The following is an 11,611-nucleotide window of genomic DNA, read 5'->3' as shown; positions in this document are numbered from 1 at the left end:
CCGTAACGACCCGACCTATAAAACTACCACTAGTTAACCCCTTCAGTGAAGTCACAAAAAAAAAAAACACTTTATTATCATACCGCTGAACAAAAAGTGGAATAACGCGATCAAAAAGACGGATATAAATATCCATGGTACTGCTGAAAACGTCTTGTCACGCAAAAACCGAGCTGCCATACAGCATCATCAGCGAAAAAATAAAGTTATAGTCCTCAGAATAAAGCGATGCAAAAATTCTTTTTTATATAAAATAGTTTGTATTGTATAAAAGCGCCAAAACTTAAAAAAAAAGATATAAATGAGGTATCGCTATAATCGTACTGACCCGAAAAATAAAACTTTATCAATTTTACCTAACGTGGAACGGTATAACCACCCCCCAAAGAAATTCATGAATAGCTGGTTTTTGGTCATTCTGCTTCACAAGAATCGGAATAAAAAGCGATCAAAAAATGTCACGTGCCCGAAAATGGTTCCAATAAAAACGTCAACTCGTCCCACAAAAAACAAGACCTCACATGACTGTGGACCAAAATATGGAAAAATTATAGCTCTCAAAATATGGAGATGCAAAAACTATTATTTGCAATAAAAAGTGTATTTTAGTGTGTGACAGCTGCCAATCATAAAAATCCACTACAATACCCGCTATAAATAGTAAATCAAACCCCTTCATCACCCCCTTAGTTGGGGAAAAATAATAAAATTAAAAAAATGTATTTCCATTTTCCCATTAGGGTTGGGGCTAAGGTTAGGGTTTGGATTACATTTACGGTTGGGATTAGGGTTAGGGGTGTGTTGGGGTTAGGGGTGTGGTTGGGATTAGGGTTAGGGGCATGTTCAGGTTAGGGTTGGGATTAGGGTTTGGGGTGTGTTTGGGTTAGGGTTTCAGTTAGAATTGGGGTGTTTCCACTGTTTAGGCACATCAGGGGCTCTCCAAACGCGACATGGCGTCCGATCTCAATTCCAGCCAATTCTGCGTTTGAAAAAGTAAAACAATGCTTATTCCCTTCCAAGCTCTCACATGTGCCCAAACAGGGGTTTACCCCAACATATGGGGTATCAGCGTACTCAGGACAAATTGGACAACAACTTTTGCGGTCCAAGTTCTCTAGTTAAATAAAAATAAAAATTTGGGGGGCTAAAAATCATTTTTGTGGAAAAAAAAAAAGGATTTTTTATTTTCACGGCTCTGCGTTATAAATTGTAGTGAAGCACTTGGGGGTTAAAAGCTCTCACAACACATCTAGATAAGTTCCTTGGGGGGTCTAGTTTCCAATATGGGGTCACTTGTGGGGGGTTCTACTTTTTAGTTACTGTACATCAGGGGCTCTGCAAACGCAATGTGACACCTGCAGACCAATCCATCTAAGTCTGCATTCCAAACGGCGCTCCTTCCCTTCCGAACTCTGCCAAGTGCCAAAACAGTGGTTTACCCCCACATATTGGGTATCAGCGTACTAAGGACAAATTGCACAAAAACTTTTGGGGTCCAATTTCTTCTGTTACCTTTGGTAAAATAAAACAAATTGGAGCTGAAGTAAATTTTTTCTGAAAAAAGGTAAATGTTTTTTTTTTTTTTTTTTTTTTAAACATTCCAAAAATTTCTGTGAAACACCTGAAGGGTTAATAAACTTCTTGAATGTGGTTTTGAGCACCTTGCCTTGAGGGGTGCAGTTTTTAGAATGGTGTCACACTTGGGTATTTTCTATCATATAGACCCCTCAAAGTGACTTCAAATGTGATGTAGTCCCTAAAAAAAAAAATGGTGGTGTAAAAATGAGAAATTGCTGGTCAACTTTTAACCCTTATAACTCCCTAACAAAAAAAATTGTGCTGATGTAAAGTAGACATGTGGGAAATGTTACTTATTAAGTATTTTGTGTGACATATTTCTGTGATTTAAGGGCATAAAAATTAAAAGTTGGAAATTTGTGACATTTTTAACATTTTCGCCACATTTCCATTTTTTTCACAAATAAACACAGGTAATATCAAAGAAATTTTACCACTATCATGAAGTACAATATGTCACGAGAAAACATTGTCAGAATCACCGGGATCCGTTGAAGCGTTCCGGAGTTATAACCTCATAAAGTGAGAGTGGTCAGAATTGTAAAAATTGGCCCGGGCATTAACGTGCAAACCACCTTTGGGGGTAAGAGGGGTCTCCTCGCTACAGGAGTGCCAAACATGTGCATGGTAACTGCGGTTCATGCATACTTTGGGGATCAGAAGGGAGGGTGGTGGCATTGGGGAGAGTAGATTTTGCTGGATTTCTTTTGGGGGAGCCATGTCGCAGATTACTGACCTGACAGGGGGCTTGTTTTTTGGATTGAGTTGAAACTTTACTTGCCATCATTTTTGTGTACATACCATTTGGGATCACTTTTAACCCCTTACTGACAGAGACAAATTTTAAAAATCTGACCAGTGTCACTTTATGTGGTAATAACTCTAGAATACTTCAACAAATTCCAGTGATTTTGAGACTGTTTTTTCATGACACATTATACTTTATGATAATGGTAAATTTAGGTTGATATGTTTTGTTTATTTATAAAAAAAATGTCAGAAATTTGACAATGTTTAAAAAATCAGCAATTTTCAAACTTTGAATGATTATCCCTATTATCCAGATAGTCATACCATAGCAAAACATTAATAAATAACATTTCCCACATGTCGGCTTTACATCAGCACCATTTGTAAAATGTTATTTTATTTTGTTAGCATTTTAGTAGGTTTAACAATGTAGCAGTAATTTTTCATTTTTTCAAGGAAATTTACAAAATTATTTTTTTTAAGGACCTATCCAGGTTTGAAGTGACTTTGGAGGTCCTATATATTGGAAACCCCCCAAAACTGATACCATTTTAAAACCAGCAACACTTGACATACTGAAAACTGCTGTCAGGTTGTTTATTAACCCTTCAGGTGCTTTTCAGGAATTAATACAAAGTGGCCTGATAGTAATGAAAAAGTTGATTTTTACCACCTAAATGTCACTGACTTTTTTAACAGATCAGTGTAGCCGGCAGATTCTCAGGGTATGTGCACACGTCCGGATTTTTCGCGTTTTTTTTGCGGATTTTCCCGATAAAAACGCTATAAATCCGCATAAAAAACGCTCAAATTATGCATCCTATCATTTAGAATGCATTCCGCTTTTTTTGTGCAGATGTATGCGTTTTTTTTCCGCAAAAAAAACGCAATCCGCAAAAAGAATGGCCATGCTCATTCTTTTTGCGGATTTTCTGCGGATTTCATGCATTCAGGAAAAAAAAAAAAAAACGCAAAAAATCCGCAAAAAATCCGCGCAAAAAACGTGAGAAAAACGCGCGGAAAAAAACGCGATTTTCTGGCAGATTTCTCCGGATTTTGTCAGGAAAAAAACCTGACGTGTGCACATAGCCTAAAGGTACCGTCACACTCAGCGACGCTGCAGCGATATAGACAACGAGCCGATCGCTGCAGCGTCGCTGTTTAGGTCGCTGTAGAGAAGTCAAACACCTCAGCTCCAGAACGATGCAGGAGCGATCCTGTGACGTAATGGCGACTCCCTTATCGTTGTGGCTGGTTGTTAGCTCCATGTTAAAACATTGCTGGCATCGTTGCTTTTGCTGTCAAACACGACGATACACGCCGACCTGACGACCAAATAAAGTTCGGGACTTCTAGCTCCGACCAGCGAAATCACAGCGGGATCCAGATCGCTGCTGCGTGTCAAACACAATGAGATCGCTATCCAGGACGCTGCAACGTCACGGATCGTTGTTGTTCTCGTTGCAAAGTTGCTGAGTGTGATGGTACCTTAAGGCCGCTATTTGTTTGTGAATTGCCATGACAAACATCAGGACCACACAATCAAGATCTCAGGGTGCCAATGGGGGTAAAGAGGGAGAAGCCACACTATTTTAAACATTTACGGTATATGATATAGTCATTATTGACAGCAGCATCTAAGGGGTTAAACAGATATAGACGGGTGACAACACTGATCGTGGCTGATGTAGCAAATTGTCAGCTATAGTGGACAGCCGACAGCTGCTGGATTGTCACCTGTATGGGGATGCTATTCTCTTATATCTCAGGTCAGTTAAAAGACGTATCGGCGGTCATTAAGGGGTTTTAGGGCTCTGTTCACATTTATCCTCTGTTCTTCACTGCACACTTACATCAGCGTTTCCATGTAAATCTCGAAAATACACAATTCAGACAGAACCACTGACCGATCCATGCACTATTGTAAGGCAGGTGGCGTTACTCTTGATTTTGTCCATTCTCTACTCAGTGGTGTCAGTCTTTTCAGAGGTGAACAAAACTGTGATCCACTGTGCTTTTTTTGCATGTCTAAAAAGACTGACACAGATGTATCATAGGCCAAAGTGACTGGTTCGTTATAGCTTATCTTCTGTTAGGCCTCTTTCACACTTCAGTCTTTTGGCGTCAGTCTGCTCCGACATCGTTACGGATCGACGGATCCGTCAAAATTGTTAAGAAAACTGTTCTAACGGATCCGTTTTTTTTACGTATCCGTTATACAGATGCGTCCAAAAAAAACGGATCCGTTAGAACCATTGCGACCGTTTTTAAACCCGTTGGAACCGTTTTTTGACGGATCCGTTTTTTGGAAACCGAGGATCTCAATGTGATTGGCTAATGCAAAGTACAGGGAAATGTGACTGGCTACTGGAAACTACTGGGAAACTATATATACAGTGTATTTACACCACATCTTTGAAAGGTTGTAGAGAAAGTGCCTTGTAGAGAAAGATGGGAGGAGTACTGGCGAATATTGTGAAGATATATGCGGATTTCACTTTTGAGGCTAATCGGTTGGCAGTCATCATTTGGGACAAGGAGGAAGAAAGACTGCGCATCCTGCGGCAGCGGCGGAAGAGAAGGCTGTGGATCCATCCTATCACAGCCCAACGCATGACCCATGGCGTTTATTCCACACTGTATATTGAATTGAGGGAAAATCCTGAAAAATTTTTCAGCTATGTGCACATGAAAGCAGAAAATTTTGAAATTTTGTTGGGCCATGTTGGAGAATCAATACGGAGACGAGACACCCAGATGCGCTTCTCCATATTACCAGCGGAGCGTCTGATGGTGACTATTCGGTAAGTTATTCTTTTTTTTAATGATTCTCATTCATCAGACTTATAACTGTAATGTTGTTTTTTGAATTTTTTATTAATTACAGTTAGGTCCATATATATTTGGACAGACAACATTTTTCTAATTTTGGTTATAGACATTACCACAATAAATTTTAAACAAAACAATTCAGATGCAGTTGAAGTTCAGACTTTCAGCTTTTATTTGAGGGTATCCACATAAAAATTGGATGAAGGGTTTAGGAGTTTCAGCTCCTTAACATGTGCCACCCTGTTTTTAAAGGGACCAAAAGTAATTGGACAGATTAAATAATTTTAAATAAAATGTTCATTTCAAGTACTTGTTTGAAAACCTTTTGCTGGCAATGACTGCCTGGAGTCTTGAACTCATGGACATCACCAGACGCTGTGTTTCCTCCTTTTTGATACTTGGCCAGGCCTTCACTGCGGTGGTTTTCACTTGCTGTTTGTTTGTGAGCCTTTCTGTTTGAAGTTTAGTCTTTAACAAGTGAAATGCATGCTCAATTGGGTTGAGATCAGGTGACTGACTTGGCCATTCAAGAATATTCCACTTCTTTGCTTTAATAAACTCCTGGGTTGCTTTGGCTTTATGTTTTGGGTCATTGTCCATCTGTAGTATGAAACGATGACCAATCAGTTTTGCTGCATTTGGCTGGATCTGAGCACACAGTATGAATTAATTCGGCTACTTCTGTCCTGTGTCACATCATCAATAAACACTAGTGACCCAGTGCCACTGGCAGCCATGTATGCCCAAGCCATCACACTGCCTTTTTACAGATGATGCGGTATGCTTTGGATCAGGGGTCCCCAACTCCAGGCCTCGAGGGCCGCCAACAGTGCAGGTTTTCAGGATTTCTTTAGTATTGCATCGGTGGTAATGTGATCATCTGCACAGGTGATGATTCCAACCCCTGTGCAATACTAAGGAAATCCTGAAAACTTGCACTGTTGGCGGCCCTCGAGGCCTGGAGTTGGGGACCTGTTATGATCCGGTGACCTAGGAGCTGCATGAGAACTTTCACTGGAGAAAGTGGCCACTGTACTGACCGCAATCCTGAACTTAACACCGCAACTAGAAGTAGCCGTGGAGTGTACCTAATACACCTAGACACCTCGTCACAGCCGGAGAACTAAATACCCCTAAAGATGGAAATAGGAATACTATCTTGCCTCAGAGAAAATCCCCAAAGGATAGACAGCCTCCCACAAATATTGGCGGTGAGTCGGAGAGAAAAAAACATACATAGGCAGAAAAACAGGATTAGCACAGGAGGCCACTCTAGCTAGATAGGACAGGATAGGACAGAGTTCTGTGCGGTCAGTATAAAAACCCTTCAAAACATCCACAGCAGAATATACAAAAACGTCCTACATCTTTACTAAAAGATGTAGGAGCGTAAATCTGCAACTCCAGTGAATCCTACAATCAGCAGGAATAAAACTGAAACAAGCACACTGGCAGTGTGCCACAGAAACAAAAACCAAACACTTATCTTTGCTGAAATAGGCAGCGAGCAGGTGAAGCCAGAAAGTGATCCAACACTTCACAAGGAACATTGACTACTGGCAAGGGCTAAAGGATCCTGCCCACTTAAATATCCCAGTCAGAATTGTAATCATCCGATACACCTGGCCAGGTCTGTGACTCAGAGACAACTGCATTCCCACCTACAACCACTGGAGGGAACCCAAGAGCAGAATTCACAACAGGGACCACTGCTTTGGATCATGAACTGTAGCACGCCTTCACCATACTTTTCTCTTTCCATCATTCTGGTAGAGGTTGATCTTGGTTTCATCTGTCCAAAGAATGTTCTTCCAGAACTGTGCTGGCTTTTTTAGATTTTTTTTTAGCAAAATCCAGTCTAGCTTTTTTATTCTTGATGCTTATGAGTGGCTTGCACCGTGCAGTGAACCCTCTGTATTTACTTTCATGCAGTCTTCTCTTTATGGTAGATTTGGATATTGATACGCCGACCTCCTGGAGAGTATTGTTCACTTGGTTGGCTGTTGTGAAGGGGTTTCTCTTCACCATGGAGATTATTCTGCGATCATCCACCACTGTTGTCTTCCGTGGGCGCCCAGGTCTTTTTGCATTGATGAGTTCACCAGTGCTTTCTTTCTTTCTCAGGATGTACCAAACTGTAGATTTTGCCACTCCTAATATTGTAGCAATTTCTCGGATGGGTTTTTTCTGTTTTCGCAGCTTAAGGATGGCTTGATTCACCTGTATGGAGAGCTTCTTTGACCGCATGTTTACTTCACAGCAAAACCTTCCAAATGCAAGCACCACACCTCAAATCAACTCCAGGCCTTTTATCTGCTTAATTGAGAATGACATGACGAAGGGATTGCCCACACCTGTCCATGAAATAGCCTTGGAGTCAATTGTCCAATTACTTTTGGTCCCTTTAAAAACAGGGTGGCACATGTTAAGGAGCTGAAATTCCTAAACCCTTCATCCAATTTTAATGTGGATACCCTCAAATGAAAGCTGAAAGTCTGAACTTCAGCTGCATCTGAATTGTTTTGTTTAAAATTCATTGGGGTAATGTCTATAACCAAAATTAGAAAAATGTTGTCTTTGTCCAAATATATATGGACCTAACTGTATTGTCTTTTCCTTTTGTTAACAGATTCCTTGCAACTGGAGAATCGTTTTCATGCCTACATTTCCAGTTCAGGCTTGGGATATCCACAATCTCAGGGATCATCAGAGAGACCTGCCGGGCATTGTGGGATTGCTTACAGGCGGAATACATTCCAGAGCCATCACAGGAGAGGTGGCTGGAGATTGCCCACAATTTTGAACAAATATGCCAGTTCCCAAATTGTGTTGGAGCAGTCGATTGGAAGCATATAAGGATTGTCAAACCTTATAGCTCTGGATCTGAATTTTACAATTACAAAAAGTACTTTTCAATTGTATTGATGGCCATAGCCGACGCACACTGCAAATTTATCGCTGTGGATATCGGTGCGTATGGACGCGCAAATGACTCCCAGATTTTTAAAACTTCACTAATGGGGCGTCGTTTGTATGGAGAGACATTTGACTTTCCACCGCCTTGACCTCTCCCTGGAACCAGCGGTCCGCCATTGCCATTTGTGTGCGTTGGAGATGACACCTTCCAGCTTTCACCACACTTGATAAAACCCTATGGAAGTAGTGGACTGACCCAGAGGAAGAAAATTTTTAATTATCGGTTAACCAGAGCACGAAGAGTTGTTGAATGTGCCTTTGGCATATTAACTGCTAAATGGAGAGTCCTGCTAACTGCAATTAAACTGTGAAGGAACAAATTATGAAAGATTCTCCATTTTGTGCTAGATTCTCCATTTTGTGCTTTGACTCCATTTTCTTGTTGGTTAAATATAAATTCTGTTATTTACTTAGGTAGAAGGTTACAGCTGCTATGAAGTAACTCTGTCCTGTTTCTCACGAAGATAACATTTTGTTATTCAACTAGGCTATGATTTATAATTGGTATAAAGACCTTGAGTGTTCTAACTCGAGCCAGATAAGAGACTCGTGGGTATATCGCTATACAAGACTGAGGCATCTGTTAATATCTTGTTTATGCCAAAAAGACACGACCATATCTGTAGTTTCCATTTTTCCTGTATCCTCATGGGTTAAGTTTTTCCTGTATTCTTATAGGTTAAGAACTGTGAGCGTGTTCTTATGCTGATTGGTTGAAGTATAATGTATATGACTATGAAAACTCATACACAATAAACGGGGGCCCAGAGATCTGCTCGATCCCCCATACAGAGGCACGAGTCTCCGTCTGGTCATTTTCAGTTGCCGGCAACGCCCTGTAGATTAATTTGGAAATCACTGAGTCAACCGTGAAGGATCAATTTAGATCCTCCCTCAACAGCTTGGCGCCCGTAACGTGGGGCCCCAAACAGGAACGCCTCTGCCCCCCGGAGCGGACACAGGCACTGGAAAATTGGGACTGATCATCCCCCACAACAACCACGGTAAGTTGGCAGTTATACTGTCCAGACTGACCGTTTGGTGTGGTTTTCCTGTGTTTGTGCTGCAAAGAGGATCTGAAGTTTGCCCCGATGGTGGGTGATTTTTGGGTGGAATCATATAGAGGTGTAGTTCCGTTGGGAGCCCAGTGCTCGAACCGTACCTCATAAGGCACGGACACCCCGGATTGACCAGTGATGTAATTTTCTTTATAGTCAAAATATCCTGAATTCCTGATCACTGTTAGAATCAGGCGTGGTGAGGTGATCGAAGATTGGGTAGGATGCGTAACTCAGGAATATATAGAAGTATACAGTATATATATATCCAGAGGTATCCGGAGGGAATGTCTAAGATGCCCTCCTCCTTTCACTGAGTACCGCGTTTATGGGTTGTCCCAGCGGGGGACAGGTAAACCTAGTGGAATAGACTATATATGGCCGCTCTGGTACTATGCACGACAAAGTAAGGATATTTAGCTCTAAAGGAGAATCATGTTTCCATGGAAGTAAGAGAAGACTTTGAATTTGTGTGTTGAATCTGATATTGTTAGCCCAAAGATGGGGAAAATATTCTCAATCATTGGTTTTTCTAAGGTGTTCTGGCATATGAATTGTGTGATGAAGGTTTTGTAGAAATTAATTAAGTCTGAGAACTGCTGTATTCCGTTACTGTGTGTAGATTTTTAAGATACCCAATTAGAGGGGTAGGTCAAACATCTGCGCTATTGCTTTCTTCTTTCTGTGTTGAGGAATGCTGTGATGTTCTTATCTGTTCTGTGTCTCTGGTATGGAGGGGGCACATAACTGCGTCCTCTCTGAATTTTCTATCATTGTGTAGTATGTGCTGGAAGATCTGTGTTTTGTTTGAAGCAATAGTACAATATTGTATTGAAGTAGAAAGAAATATTGTAAGTTTAAGGTAAAATATGGCGCCTAGATTTAGAAGGAAACTTGTAAGAGATTGTTTGGTTATCAGTGTAATTGAAAGATTGGTAAAAGATTCACCGGCTTCAAGTTGAGTGGTTGATATATAGCAAATTAAGGATTAACAGAGGAAGTGAGTTCTGATTGTCTCTGTTATTGCTACGTTGAAAAAGGAAAGCTGTCTACTCCTATGATAAAGTCCGGATGTTTTGTGGTGCAGGAAGGTATTGAGAAAGCGATTGAGAATAATGTGTCAGAAAGACAAACAATTAAAAATGATGATCTGGAACAGGGGGTCTCCCTGCTAGATGATAAGGTCCCTCCCCAGGAAATCAAGCCTCTTCTCCCGACTGTAAGCTCTGTGCCCCTTAACCCCAAAGCTCCAATATATCCTGGGTTGCCAAAACTCAGTTCGCCCCCACCCTATGATCCTGCCGGGTGGATTTGTCATGTATGCAGAATTACTAATTCTCAGTGGAGACAGGTCTGTTACAACTGTGAAGCAAGAAGACCCGGAGTTGTAGCCCCCACCTTTCCCTTGCTAAACGCTGACGGCACTTATTATCAGCCACCGCCAGCACCAGTCCCTGCTATGCCTAGTATTGCTAGTGGTTATGAGTATCCACCCCCTCCTACTTTAGTTACCCGATTCAGAAACATCCCCCATGGCCTTCTATAGACAAATAGCAGCGAATCGAGAGATTTATTCCACTCCCCGGAGAGATCTGTTACACTTACTCCATGTGAAGGCTGGAGAGGGGTATTTTCCAATTATTGAGGGTGGCATAATGTATAATGTGAACGGGGGAACCTATGAGAGTGATGTTGATTTCTGTAATGCTTTAAAGGTTTGGGCACAAGATAGACTAGCGGACCAAGTTGCCTCCCTCACAGATGTCACACAGGACAAGGGGGAGACTGCCGAGAAGTTCTATGGGCGTCTTATGGTAGTATTTAAAGATTTGGGGTTTTCACTGTATAATAAAGCCCATTCACACCTTTTTGTGGCAGCTTTGATGTCTGGCCTTAAATCTGAATTGAAAGAGGCAATAATGTCAGTTAGACCTGACATCGAGGATTCCACTCCGGACGATGCATTAAAAGTAATTAAAAGTTTTCAGAAGAACTTAACCCATTCTGCATCAGCAGTGAAATTAGAGGTTAAATCAGTAGCTGCAGCGATCTTTGCTCGCGCTCTAGCCCCCACCGCAGCTTCAAGGAGCCGCAGCTTCAAGGACACAGCTCCGTTCCTTATCAGTGGCCCAGACTCCAGCTCCAGCCCTCCTCCCACCTTACACAAATCCAGTCCCATACTCCAATATCCCTTTTATTAACCCTAAGTCTGGGAATCTCCCTCGCTATGTTAATTCTCAGATCAAGAGCTTGTTTTAATTAGAGTAGATGGCAGACCCAATAAATATACTCTCACAAAACCCATCCCTGTGGGACCTTTCCCTGAAGTCACGACTAGTTCGTAATCTCTCCCTCATGTCCGGTAAATTTACTGGGGGCAGATTTATTATCACAGTTCCGCTCCAGAATATAATTCC

The sequence above is a fragment of the Ranitomeya imitator genome, chromosome 3, assembly GCF_032444005.1.
Source record: "Ranitomeya imitator isolate aRanImi1 chromosome 3, aRanImi1.pri, whole genome shotgun sequence".
NCBI lineage: Eukaryota > Metazoa > Chordata > Amphibia > Anura > Dendrobatidae > Ranitomeya > Ranitomeya imitator.
Note: the sequence above shows the minus strand (reverse complement) of the source record.